Raw genomic sequence first — 15,012 nt, 5'->3', positions numbered from 1 at the left:
AAATTTGGCACAGAGTTAGTTTGTAGCATGGGAGTGTGCACCTCGAAGCGATTTTTCGAAAATTCGATTTTGTTCTTTTTCTATTCCAAGTTAAGAACATTTTACCGAGCGAAATTATCATAAGTTGGACGAGTAAATTACCAAGTTATCATAACGTACCAAGAACCATAACATGGGCACAAGTCAATTGGCGAGAAAATTCACAATACATTATTTGTAATATACAGGCGAACCAAAAGAGCTTTTAATTTTTCTATTACGGGCGAAGCCGTGCGGGTACCACTAGTTAGTAATAAAGAAAACTATGTCTTCTGTTACTGATAAAGTATAAGATCAAGAGTCTAGGGCGGAGATTTGGCCCTTTAGCCTCACCGGAGGTGCTACTAGATGAATGTAAAAACAATCTCAATTTTTCTGTAAAACATTATTGAATAAAAAACATACATTGTGGGATAACATAGTACACATTCCGTGTTAAATATTAAATGTTCTTTGGCTTAATTATTTACTGACGATGACGAGTTAAATCATAATTATATGAATTTTCTTAACTGAAAAATATTACATTGTTTATTCTAAGTAATTTGTCCTCTATTCTTTAACTAAAGAACACTCTTTGGAGATGTCATTAACAGCTCTCCTTTTCAAATGCCTTTCCAGCAGAGTTAATTGCTCTGATAATAACATTAAATAACATTTTAGCGATGTCTTATTGTTGCAGTTAAAGGGTGTATTTTCTTTGTTCATATTTTGGATGTTTGAGTTTGAACAATTCCTTTTGTTCTTTTCCCATTGAAGTCAATAAAATACACAATGAGCAGCTTTCTTTTTATAATTACTTCTTTTTTTTACAGTAAAATAATTTCTCCTTTTAGCTTCAGACTTTTTTTTCTAGTTTAAAAGCAAATGTTTGAAATGAAAGTTTACTTGCTATGCTAGCAATATTATTGAATTTTAATAAATTATCTATTATGTTTTGATAAAGCAGTTGGCACTTTTCTATGCTTTAATAAAAAAAAAAGAATAATCTTTGAATATATATTGAATATAAAATTATAATGTTTAACTTATATTGCAAATAATTCTTTAAAATCTAAACTCGGCTTTAACATCAGTGTTTGAGGAAAGCATCATATTAGAGTAAAATAAAATGAAGAAAATTATATACCCCTCCCCCCCCCGACAAAGGATACTTATGAGCTTATGAGAGTTAAAACATATTTGATTCGATTATACTTTTATCGTGGTCAAAGAAAAATAATAATGCCTAACTGTGTTTCGTTATAGTATACAGAGTAGGGTTTCCAATCCCGCGCCGAGTTCAGTCGCGCGGGATTTCGGGATTGTAAGGAGCCAATCCCGCGGGATGGGATTGACTTGGATTCTTCTAAAAAATAAACTTTTATGTCAAATAGAAAAAATTATGTTTTTTAGGAAGTACTGCATTGATTACTTGAATTAATAGTCTTCTTAAATTCCGTACAGCAATTGTAAAGCACTACAAAGTCAGATCCTATTTAGCAATTATCGTTTGGTAACCAAAAGTGTCCCACTCGTATGGAATGGTAGAGGATTTTTGCTCTAAAAATAGTGCGCTTGATGGAAACACGTGCTGTGGCTCCTCTGCAATTGGTTTTGCTAAAATTAAATAATTGTGGACATTTAGAAAAAGATATGCATTAACTTCATCACCTTCTGAAATAGATTTTTTTCCCTCATGTTGGATCAAGAACTGCAAATTCCGGACAAAAACGATGCCTCTTGGATGTGTGTTTTGCTGTATCCAATTTAACCTGCATTAATAATTTCCCATGTTGTCCTTGGTCATTGTATCAGTGAATTTGATTCATTACAGCAAGAGGTGAATAGCGTAGAGCCGCTATATAGACAGGCCGACGCATGAGCTTAAGTTTAGCCATTTTGGATCGGATTTTTCATTGTTGCACTGCTTGGGTTACCACAGCAAAGTTTCGGATTTCGCCAAATTTGCACAAAATAATATTTTATTTTATAAACAATTCACGTGCCACTAATAATTGCTTACAGTGAACAATCACCAACGCGATAACTCGCCAGAAAAGACAACCACTCAAACACGCGCTCCGATCCAAAAAGGCTGATCTTAAGCTGATGCGTCGGCTCGTATATATAGGGGCTTTAGAATACCATTTCACCAATCGTAGTCCTAGTAAAAGTGTTTGGATAATTTCCCTAATTTTACCTCTCACTTTAAAGAGGAATTCAAAAACATGAGCAGCTTAACTTGCCAGAGGCGTAGCTAGACCCGACTTTCGGGGGGGGGGGAGTTACTTCTTTATATATATATATATATATATATATATATATATATATATATATATATATATATATATATATATATATATATATATATATATGTGTGTGTGTGTGTGTGTGTGTGTGTGTGTGTGTGTGTGTGTACATTTTCTTAGTATTAAAAAAAATAAGAGGGAGGTGAATCTTACATACTTTGGAATGGAGTGCCTCAATTCCAATACTTGTGTCAAACAAAACAAAAGCAAAGATTTTTTTTTAATGTTATGCAAAATTCAACTTTTTTTTTCTTTTCCCTCCATTTAATTTAAAGCGAAATTTTCTAGCAACGGTCTTGTCAAAACCAGTCTATCCAAATCAGGGGGAAAATCAAATATCTGATGAGCGAGTTCCGTTCATTTCAGTGTGACTGCTTAATTTAGAGGCTAACACACATCTACAAAAGCTGGCAACCCTGAAAACTAATAGATACTTCCATTTCCGCCTGTAAACTGGATGTTTGACTTTCAATCTCATCCGTGGTCAGACTATAGAGACTATTTTTACTAACTTGGTTTGCACTAAAAGTATGAAATAAAATAAAAAAAGACTTCTTGAATTATAACCCGCAAAAAATGAAATTGCTTTTCATATCGTTATTTTTATATGTTGCTTTTTATGTATTTACATTTATGCTAATTCTAAAGCAGCTAATAAAATTTGAATGAAAAAAGTTAGGGAAGAAATATAGGCGGTAGAAAGTTATTCGCTGAAATGCATACCATCTGTTCTCCTCTCAAGTCTTTATTTTTAATTTTATTAGCTGCTTTAGAATTTACATAAATATCTATTTGGGAGAGCAACAGCAATTTTCGTGTATTATAAACAGAAGTCTTTTTTATTTTCTACTTTTTAATGCGAACCAAGCTAATAGAAATAATCTAGATTCATTTCGTTTTTAAACATTTTATTCATGTAATGCTATGCAGTTTTTCTTTTGAATTAAAATAAAATTACCTTCAGAAGGGTCCGATGGTACTAATGCTGCTTTGCAGACTGTACTTCATTTTCTTCAGATAACGTTAACTTTCTCTTTTTAGAGCAATCCTTTTCGTCATTTTAATTTTTTTCTTTGGGTTTAAAAAAGCTTGTTATCCGTTTTGCTCGCTTCATTATGCAACAACTTTCACTTAGAATGTACTATTTTAACCAGACTGTACGTTTCCAAAAGAATATGCAGTAAATACTGGCTGAAAAATCAATGTGATTGCATGGATACTCTAGTTAGCAAAGGTCGTTTCGACTATGACCTATGACACACACGAGACCAGACCAACAAAAACCTCTATCGTTTCGAATTCCGGTTACGCTATCATTTTTGAATTCGAAGCCTAATGATCTTTAAAGCAGCAAACAAAAGCATTTTCTTCAACTCAGAAACAGAGGAATTGTCTTCAAGAGCTGAGGAGGCATGGAAAAAAGGTAGAAATGCATTCCACGAATAGGCTTTCCAGGAAGATTAACCAAAGGACAGTCGGACTTTCTTGGCAGAAGAGTAAAGGGGTGAAATTCACAGGTTTGACGTGTAAAAAAATGAACATTTCAAGTTTATGGTTAAAGGTCATTCAAGTTAAAAGCCATTTCGCTCTGTTATCTGGATTAGCACTGTTCTTTGGTTGCTCTCTTTCTTAAAATTGTGATTCCTTAGAAAACCGAAATGATTGGAGTGAAAAGAAAGTATAAGTTTTTTTCAAGTGATGAAAAAAGGAAAATCGTTGAATACTGACCAAGTTAGATTTGCAACAATTGCTAACCTCAAGAGGATAAATAATGAATCAAAGAAAAAAAAAAAAAATCAGGGACCAAAAAGCAATAAAAGACTTTCTTGAAAAAGATACGCTTAAAGTTTCTTTTACTGTCAAAATGATTCCTTAAACTCGCAATAAAGCACTTAATAATGTAATAATAGAATCAATACCTAACAAAACTAATAAAGAGGAATTTTAATCAAGAGCCCATATTGTCTTTAGTATCGATTTCAAATTTTCACCATCATATTTCAAATTTTTATAAAAAGTTTCTTAAAGCCCCGCATCTCAAAACTTCTTTATCTCGATTTTTTCTTTAATGTGAAATTCGAAATATACAGATTCGACCTTATGCAATATTCCCACTGCACGGCTCATAAAATTAAACATATTTAACAATTTGCAAAATCTATAACAAAGAAAGGCTGCATATACGTGGATTTAACAAATCAATCTCATTTCTAAAGCAAAGTGTCAAATTTCACTCAATTATCCAAAAATTGTAGCAGCAGAGGGAGGCGTCTTTATGCTAGAGGGTCACACATGGAGCATATTTTCAATGGCATTGGGGGGGGGGGGGGAAGCGAAGTGAATTTTTGACCTTTGTTACTCAGAAAAAAATCGTTTTGATTTTTTTCTTTTTCTTCTTTTTTTTCTTTCTCTTCTCTCTTTTTTTTGAGACTAACGTTTCGGGCGGGGGGGGGGGGGGGGGCTTTGCTACGCCCCTGTAACTTGCTGCACTGTCATGCGAGTCAAACTGCGTTTCACACAATTTTCTGTCACCCCTTTTAAAGTCGTGCCGTATGTATGAATAACGTCAGATTTTTCATTGTTTTCTTCTTTGGAGTGCACTTTTTGTAGTTTAAAGGTTTTCATTGCACTATTAAAGTTTACAGAAGTGCTCCAACATTGCATTCAGGCTATTCCAGCGGGTTTAGTAATAGGTAATACACTTTCTCTAATTTGTGTAAAGCGTAATTTACTGGATTTTAAATTTTATACTGGTTTTCGAAAATGCTTATAAGTTTTGCGCATTTTCTTAATCGCTGAACATATGAAAACTTAAACATTGAATGAGAATACCAATTCATTATCAGAAAATTATACTCTATTTTTATTGTGTTCTTAAATGGTAAATCCATCGTTGGTCATAAAAGACAGTTTGTCTTGCTCTTCTTGCAGATATACGAGGAAGAAGATTCAAACTTCAGATGCTTAAATGGAAAAAACGTTGCGGGATTGAGAGAAAAATCCCGTGGGGTCCAATCCCGCTAAATATCCTGCAGGATTCAGGATTGGGATTTCGGGATTGGTAACCCTAATGCCCAGATACTCTGAAAAATTGTACACTTCAGCAAAATTATGTCTCAAAAATCTGCAAAAGATTCAGCTAATTAGTTTTTCTCTTTGTTTTGAAGATGTTACTGATTATTATGTTTAGCCAGTTGATCTTTTAAATTTTTTTATTTCAGTATTGATTTCTCAAGACCTAAAATCATTTACACCTCAAATGAAAGAAAATACAAAAATGTTAACACTAACCGAGTTTCAATACCTCAACACTTTTGCGTTCAATAAGAACTAAAGGATTCAGTAATTCATGAAAATGAACATTGACCGAGCATATTCAAATTATAATTCAGCTCCTAATTAAACATACAATACTGGGGTTGTTTCCTTCAGTCAAAAGTACTACTTTTAGTCTTAATTTTTAATTACTTTTAAAAAATGTCCGATTCTGAAAATAAGACCTGGTCTTTATGACACCACAAGTGATGTACTTTGACGCATCTACACTGGCGAGGTTGAATGCTTACGCTTACTGTCTACAGCGTATCCAGCTTATGACAGTTCCGCAGCGAATCAAATATTGCGTTCTACGCTTCCTATCAACCATATCGTTGCCAGTACATGTGAGTAAAAAAAAAATAAATATTGCGAGCTGCGCTAATGGCATCAGTGAATGGCATTTCATCACTTGGGATGTCATGTGCAGAAGCGTAAATAATGAAATTGCACCGTTTAAAATAATTGTTAAAAAAATACTAAACTTTGTCAAAGTATTTAAAAAATGGTCAAATCCTATGTTTTTAAGCATGCTCTTTCAGAAAAAAAAAGCACTTTCAAAATTTCGGAAACAACTCCATTAGGGATTGCAGCTATCCTTTACCGAAGAGGATAGTTGCTCATATTTTCAGCAACATACTTGGTTTACAATGAGAAAAAGGGCTCTAAAACATGTTGTCAGAGAAACATGATGAACGAGCGGACAGTAAAGGTTAAAAAGAACTCGTTAAGATCGAACAGTGCAGTGTATTACTAGGGAGAAGGCTTCATGAAACCTCATAAATATATAACTAGTTAAAGTTAAGTCGAACTTTAACGCCACCGAATTATAGGACTTTTGGAACTTACGCACACACACATGAAATTATCAAAGGAATTAGAAGTAGAAGAAAAGAAATTAGAAGAGATCATAACAGCAGTAAGAGTGGTTCTAAGAAGATGAAAACGTAAGAAGATGTTTCAGCATCAGGCCGTTTTGTAGTTAAAGCAACAGAAAAATAATGGAACAAACACCAAGGTCTACAAATAGAGAAAAGAACCACGAGATTTTTGCGGCTTACAGTATACAGGTAGTTTGGAATGCATGCAGGGGAGTTCACTTTAGGGATAAAATTATGATGAGATGTCTAACACTTGTCGACATTTTAAGTGGGATTTTTCAAAATTATTTTATACGATTAAAGGCTATATTTTTCCTAAGGTTCACGCAATGAACCAAGAATCTATCATATTTTGAGTCTTTATAGGGTTTTTTGTGCAACAAATGATAAATTAATTAGAAAGATGCAGCATCAATTTCAATTTTTCTTTTCAATTTAAAAAGCTCAGCTTCAATTTTCAATGGCTCAGTAGGAGAAAAAATAGTTGCTTTGACTTTTTTCACGGAGGAGAAAGTTAAAAATGAGATATTAAATTTTCATAATAATTATGCTCCCATGCACCTCTTTTGAAACAAGCGACGTATTCGCGGCACAAACAAGTCCCTTTTTCTTTTAAAAATATTTCAACTATTCACAGTATTTTAGAGGCTAACAATCTGTCTCAAATGTTGTTTCAAAAGCAAGGTTACAGACCAGCGATTCCCCAAAGTGGGTGCTGTGAAGTATCAATGTAATATGTTACTGTGAAAGTACGAAATCTGGTAAATGCCGACATTAACCGATGAATATCAACATTCATGTACCAAAGACAGGTGAAGGACCGAATATTTCAAGTGAATCTCTGGTAAAAGTCAAGAATATCCTATTTCGGTTTCTAATGGTTATATGAGGAAGTGAGAAGCAAAGGGAAGCAAGTGGACTATTTTAAGTTTCGAGTAAAACGCGTTTAAAGATCAGATGCTAGGTAGACTTTCATTGAATTTTTTTTCTAAATCATGCTGTATAGCAGCAATTATCAGGGCTACTAGTACAATCTCTTGCCCCAAGACAAAGGAGAAGTTCACCTATCATTTGTATTGGTGGTCTCCAAATTTTTAATTTTGCCACTTGCATCCCTTTGCTTCTCACTGCCTCATATGTGCAACAGAGATAAATTAGGGTGTCCTGAAAAAATTCTAGTCCTTCAAAGTATGCTGTAAATCGGAAAAGTTTGGGAACCCCTGTGATAAACAGTTAGAGGTTTTTTTTCTCTCAAAAATAATGATTTTGTAGTTGTTCATTACCTTAAGAATAAAATACAGTGGTGGTAAAAAAAATTGCATCACCCGCGCCGCAAAGGAGATGACTATCATCCCGACTGCATTCAGTACAGTCAACATCCCATATCCCAGATGATTTGGGGATGTATTTCTGATCAAGGAGTTGGTGGGCTTCATTTTGTGCAAGAAACAGCAAACGCTCAGGTGTATATTGGCATTTTAGAGGAAAAATTGCTTCCTACTATCCGGGATCACTTTACTTCAGATCCAAACGTCATTTTTCCAGGATGATTCTGCTCCGCGCCATAGGGCAAAACTGGTAAGTAACCATTTAAGAACCTTTATCCTGCCATTAAACTTAAATTGACATGGGGTTAAGTAAGTTTTTTTTTCTCTAAACTCACACGCAGGTTCAGAAATGGAAAAATGAGCATGGGGTCAGCAATTTGCCTTGACCCAGAAACAGCCCCGATCTACGTAAACAATTATTGGATTCCTGCTATTAAATGTTTATTTCATCAGTTTTGCAGAATTTCACATACATTCATCGTTAATCGATCGACCAAAACTTCTCACATAATCCCATTGTTGTGAAAATGCGAGGGTGATGCAATTATTTTTTACAGCACTGCATGCGATAAAATTGTAAACAAATTCCCTAACTAAACGGAGAACTTGCTCATTTAGCTTTGTTTAAACTGATTCTTTTCAACCACGTCGAAATAATCCATCCAGCATTGCAACGCGAAGTTAATTAATGACCCAAACCTGTTTGTCAAGAGTGCTTCCTTGAACCATGTTTCTGCTATGAAAGAGGGGGGAAAAGATACTTATATTTATTTCTGAACATCAACTGCAGAATGGCTCTCGGCAAAGTAGAATTCACAAATTGATATTCTACCCAGTTAAATGCATTTGTCATTGGAGGATAGGGTACGGGAGTTGTTGGGGCGAAAGAGAAATTCTTTTCTAGTGTTAATATGGAGTGGAGAAATAGCGGGTGGTCAGATATCACCTCAGGGAGATGATACAACAGTTTCGGAAATATGAGTAGTATGAAAATGCTAGAATGCGTGGATTGGATCTGTGCTTTGAGGATTCTTAACATACTGCAATCGTGAAAAAACAGATCTAAAAATAAGATGAAGAAGAGCTCTATTATTCTTGTTACATTTGCTATCTAATATTTTTTACGTATTTATTGACAAAAAAGTAATTGAGTCGTAAAAATAAAATTTTAAAAATGGAAGAATGAAAGGTATTTTAGTAAATACAATAGAGTCTGGGTTAACCTTCCCTCGGTTATCCGGATAATTTGGATCAAAGCTGTATCGTTTTAAAATTTTGAAGTGAAACTTTTTACGCGAGAGATTTTAAATTTTGATTGACAAATTTTTCGGTGATGGTTAGTGACGCAGTACTTTTTTCATTGTTACCAAAAACAATGAAAAATATTAATATTTATAAAGTTAGTTTTGTCAAGGCTTCAATTGATACGCGTAGTGAAGCCTTAGTTTTGTTAATTAACTTAATAAATTAGTTTCTAGGCTGAACCTAAGCAGGCATATATTCGTGAATTTCATATCAACTTTTCAAATTGTGCAGGTTTCTTTGATCAAGGCTTCACTTGATAAACGCGCATCGAGTGAAGCCTTGCTTTGATTCAAGTCAAGTCATCAGTTTCAAAGCGTAATCCACTTTGCTTAAGTTCAGCCTTGAAATCCGTTGGTAATTTTTATTAACAAAAATTACTTTATAACTACTATTCGCAACTCCAACAAACTATAGGGGGCGCTGCAGCCACTGTCTAATGGCGGATGAAAAAGGTAAAACAAACACATGCCGTAGCGTAGAAAATGCTCATAAGCCTAATAAATTTTGTTCGTATGCATGATTTTTTTCGCTTTATTCCTTTTAAATTGATTTTTAAAGTCTTGTGGATATTCAGGCCCACGTAGAAATAAATGAGAATTCAAGAAACACTACTAAACGTCAAAAATTAATGCAAATTACGTAGTTCGTAGTTCTAAGCATTACGAATATTACATTATCAAATCAAAAGAAGATGATATATCATTATCAAAAGAAGATGATACTTCTTTGCTTTGCTTGGCTAGCGCTAATTGTTTTGCATTTGTAGCTGAGTTATTTTTCTCAAATTGCCGAATCGGTCAATTGAAAAATTTTTTGTTTCGTATGTTTCTAATTTCTGAGTTATGATTTAATTATGTCATGCTATGAAAATCATCAACAAAACTCTCACGGACATATGGTGTTAGTTTTCTTTTCAATTGATCTACCATTATTTATTTTTATTTATCAAATTCTTTAATCTTTCTACCATTTTATTCCACTCATAATAAAAAATAAAAATTGTTTAACTGACGTGCGAAATCTCGCCAAGGTTTCTTTGCTCGCAAAATGTTAAAACTATAACCCTAACCAAATTTGACGAAACCTTTCAGCTGAGAATGTAAGCGATAAATTCTTTCTCGCGGTTAAACATTTTTCATTTCGTTCTACGATAATATATTCAAGAAAATATTTTGCTTACTGTCCATTCCAACTAAATGCTGCTGTAATATATGGTTAGTTATATTAATTTAAGATTAAAAAAAAACCATATTCTTACAAATTCACACAAAACAATAAATTTTTACCTGGTATAACGTTATCCAAGTTTGTTAATCCAGAGTTTTCTTGTGTTTACGCTTTCACCATTTAACAATCAAGTGACCTTTTAGAAGGAAATAAAGAAAACTAACATTAATTTGAGAAGCTCGAGAATACTATTAAGGGACGAAATAGTTTCTGTAGCTGAAAGCAATCTAAGACACATCGAATGCGTTAATAAAACTCATAACAAACTGCCTATGTTTACCAACAGACACACGTGGAACGCATTGTTTTACCTTTTTCTTTAATTTTGTAAATCATCGCAAGGTAGCGTATTCGAGTGCTGGAGATCCGAAGTATTTTTCATTCTTTTTCGCATCAATTAAGAAGCAGTTTTCGAGTATTGTTTAGTATTCTTATTGTTTATAATCTACACTTCTGTTTGTGAAAATTGCAACACCATGAAGGAAGCATCATAGTTGAATGAAATTTAATTCACAGTTGAGTGGTAATGGTAGAAATAAATGATTACATTTTCAAACCAAACAAACAATAAAAATAGATAAAAAATAGTATTTTGTGTGGCCACCACGCGCCGCAATAAGAGCTGCTACACGACTCGGCATGGAGTGAAACAAAGTTTGAATATCTGTCTGCGAAAGATAATTCCATTTGTTTGTATGCGCAACCAAAGTTTGTCAGTCGAAGCAACAGGACGAGGATCACGAGCGAGACACCGCCCAACGAAATCCCACACATGTTCAATCGGTGACATATCCGGGGAATATGCAGGCCAAGGAAGAAGCTGTACCTGTTGCGAATCAAGGTAGGATTTGACAGTCCTGGTGACATGTAGACGGGTATTACCTGCTAGAATACAGCCCTTGGCAACCCTTGCAGGAAAATGATCAACCCTTGCAGGACGTTCGATAATGCACTCCGGAATGTGCCGTTCACCGGCATAGCGCCTGACACGAATTCAGCCATCATGGTGCCACAAATTGAAGCGGGATTCGTCAGAAAAGACGACCTGCTGCCAATCAGCACGCCAGCTCCTATGCACATTGGCCCATTGTAGCCGCAGACGGCGATGGTTTTACGTGAGAGGAATCCTGTATAAAGGAATCCTTTGCGCGCAGCCCAAGCTACAGCAGACGTCTCCGAATTGATAAAGCACACAATGAAACACCTATAGCTGTTGACCACTGTGCTGCCAATTGTCTAGAAGAAGCTGTGCGGTCCGTCAGCGCCATACGCACCAGGTGTCTGTCATCGCGAGCTGACGTCGCATTTCGGGGTCCACTCCCGGATTTCCGAGCTGTCCGACCCTCGTCCGTCCACTGCTTCCCAAACACGCATGATTGTGCTGCTGTTACGCTGCACACGAGCGGCTACTGCACGATAATACAATCCAGCTTCACGAAGGCCGACGATTCTGCCCCGTTCTAACTCCGAAATTTGCTCAAATTTCGCTTTCTTTCGTCGAAGAGGCAGAGTAAAGATTCAGTTAAGGTTTACTCTAGCATATAACCATTGATAATCATACACGAATCGCTACAGCCGTCTATTAATATTCGGTTCGATCCGCCGTTCAGAGGGTGCTGCTCAGCATACGCATGAGCTTCTGGTCTGCAATTCTAACCATTTGCATATCATACCCTACTTTACATTTCCTGTAATTTTGTAATTACAGGAAATGTAAAGTAGGGCATGATGTCAGGGTGTTGCAATTTTCAAACTGGAGTGTATTTTCTTCCTTAAAATATACAATTGTGTTTTGAATGTGCTTCAATCAGATGCAGAAAGAATAAGGCGTGGCGTGAGAGGACACGTGCGGGTGAAGTAACATTTTGGAATGTAAAAAAAAAAAAAAAAAAGGAAATGAAAAAGTTTTAATTCCTCCGTGTGTTTTTAGGATACAATATTCTTGTTTTCCTGTTAACATAGATAATTTTAAACTATGACGGCAAAGGCGCAATTAAAAGTACACTAAATATTCACATTCTATTTTAATTTATAGATTATAGAGCGTTTGCGTGACTATGCTCCTTTCAACTACCGCACGCGTTTGAAATTAAGCATAGTGAATTTTTTTTTTGTAAGAAATGATATAAAAAAGTTATTGTTAAATGCCTTGTAAGTAATTCTATGCGATTTTGTTGCAAAACATTGTATTTTACTTTAACGGAAGGTAAGTGCCTCTTATTTAAAGATTTGCTGGGCATTTCACCCATACTTCTCTGATTATCCGGATTTTCGATTATCTGGATTGCCTTTGGTCCAGTTAGTCCAGATAAAAGAGGTTATACTGTATGTATTTATTTACTACAAATTTCAGTCCTATTACTATTTTGGAATTTGCAATTGAATTTTTTTATGAAACACTCAATATTTTTGCGATATTAAAAAAAAAGAAAATTGATTTAAATTCTGACATTTTGAATTTAAATTATGTATTTTCGCAATCATTTTCGCAGGATTGAAGCAGGCCTTACTCATTGGAGTTATTGTTTCTAGAAACGGCTCCTGTCCTACCAAGCCTGCCCCTCCTCCTGGGCGGTTACGTGTGCATAGTTGTGTGTGTGTGTGTTTGGGTACGTAGACCTGTGTGTATGCACGTAGGCGTGTGTTAGTGTGTGAAGTCGTGTGTTTGTATGTGTGAGAGTGTGCGTGTGTTTAGGACATGGACGTTTCCGACCATTAGAAGCGGATAGCTCAGGACCGGGGGACAGCCGCCGCGCCTGCAGAGGACGGTGGTGCTGCAGCAGGCCCCTGGTCCAAGCTGAAAAAGGAACCAGACGCAAGAGACGGGCAAGTGAGAACAATAAGCAATCGTGATTGTTCAAAAAAAGTAACAGCTAGGAGAGTCTTTTGGACTAAGTAACATTTTAAGTAGTACCTCACTTTTTTCTGTACATATGTTTTTTCCTTGAAGGCTATGGAGTGACGGAGATGCGACTGAATTCGAATACAGTCGGATCCCGACTTACGCAAGGGATGCGTTCCAAGATCCCTCGCTTAAGTCGAAATATCGCGTTGTGGAACAACGTATGTTCAGGAATTTTCCATAATCATATTCAATTATTCTAGATATTTGTAAACACCCCCCGAACTGTGTCAAACGATTTCTTATCTATATATATATTACCGTACCTTTTATAAAGAGCTGACTGCATATTAGAAAAAGAGTTATAATTTAACATAAATTATGGTTATGAAGCATAAAATCAATGATGAATAGGAGACAAAGACGTGAAATAAAACAGTACGGTACTTACATTATGTACATCACAGTTTTATAATAGCACTGATCAGTAGATGTTGTAAATTTAATTATAATTTTAAAAATGAAGATGTTAGTTTATGCAGAACGATCAGACTGTTATCAGTCTTCTGACAGCGTATGCACGTCAAGAAACTTGTCAGAAGAAGAGGAAGAAAAAGAAAGAGTGATGGTTCATTTTCGGCATTTTTAGTATCCTCCCGGATTTTTTCGGTGGAGCAGTCACCTTTATCAGAAAAGATGTTACCTTATTTGGTGACCTTAGTTGTTTTTTCTCTAAAACAAGTAAATTGTTGTAAGGAGCTATAGCAGACGCAAGGTAATGGAACGTAGCATATTCCGATCTTGTGTCTCGATAGTTTTAACATTTCTATTGCGCATATGCTCATTTTGTTAAGGACTTTAAAATTCAGTTCTGGCAGCCCCCTTTTAAGCTAAGCTCTTCATCACTTTCAGATTTAACAAACTGTGCTAGGTCAGTATCTGACGAAGTTTGGCCATAGCAATCGATGAGCTCGTTTATATGCTCTTTCTTCATATCAGGGAAGCCTTCTACACCGAGGTGTAGACCGGTGTAGACCGGCGTAGCCTTCTACACCGAGATTCGCCAACGCTACTGCTTATTGAACTGCTTCATGGTGAATGTCTTCAGAAGCGAAGCCTTTATAATCATGCACGATATCCGGTCATCGTTTTTTCCAACTCGCATTGGTTGTCTGTGTTTTCATGGCTTCTTATGATGTGTCTACGTTTTGCATTTCAGAGGCAATTGTACACTGCTTCAGTATTTTTTGAGGTTGAAATTTTCCATACTGTTCATTGCTTGCACAAGGTTTTGGAGACACTCCCTTGTATAAAGGTCTTTAAATGCCTTAATAACTTGCCTTAATAATTAGGAGCCATTATATTTTATCAACGTTCATGTGTAGAATGAAAAAAAGAAGTAAAGAATCGGAGCGGTAATGTGTACGAGTGCACTAATTTAAAGCAAAGCGTTGTTTAGACTAGTACAGTAGTGTGAATTTCTGTTTTTAATGATGCTAAAGGGATGAAAGTCCATTCACGAAACAATATTCAGTTTCAATGAAACCCATTCTAAGATTCCGAAACTCCTTTCCAAAAAAAAAAAAAAAAAAAAATCACATTGCAGGTGAGCAATTTGCGTCATAAATAAAAAAAAAATCATTATTCAGGAAAAAACTCGCGTTATAGCCATTTCTCGTAAGTCGGATTGCGTTATAGCGGGATCCGACTGTAGTTACTGAAATTCAAATCACATTCACCATTGTAATATCCAATTTTCAAGTTTGTTGTAATGGTCGATAAGT

Source organism: Uloborus diversus, chromosome 2 (genome assembly GCF_026930045.1).
Source record: "Uloborus diversus isolate 005 chromosome 2, Udiv.v.3.1, whole genome shotgun sequence".
Taxonomy (NCBI): domain Eukaryota; kingdom Metazoa; phylum Arthropoda; class Arachnida; order Araneae; family Uloboridae; genus Uloborus; species Uloborus diversus.
This window is presented reverse-complemented; position numbering follows the sequence as displayed.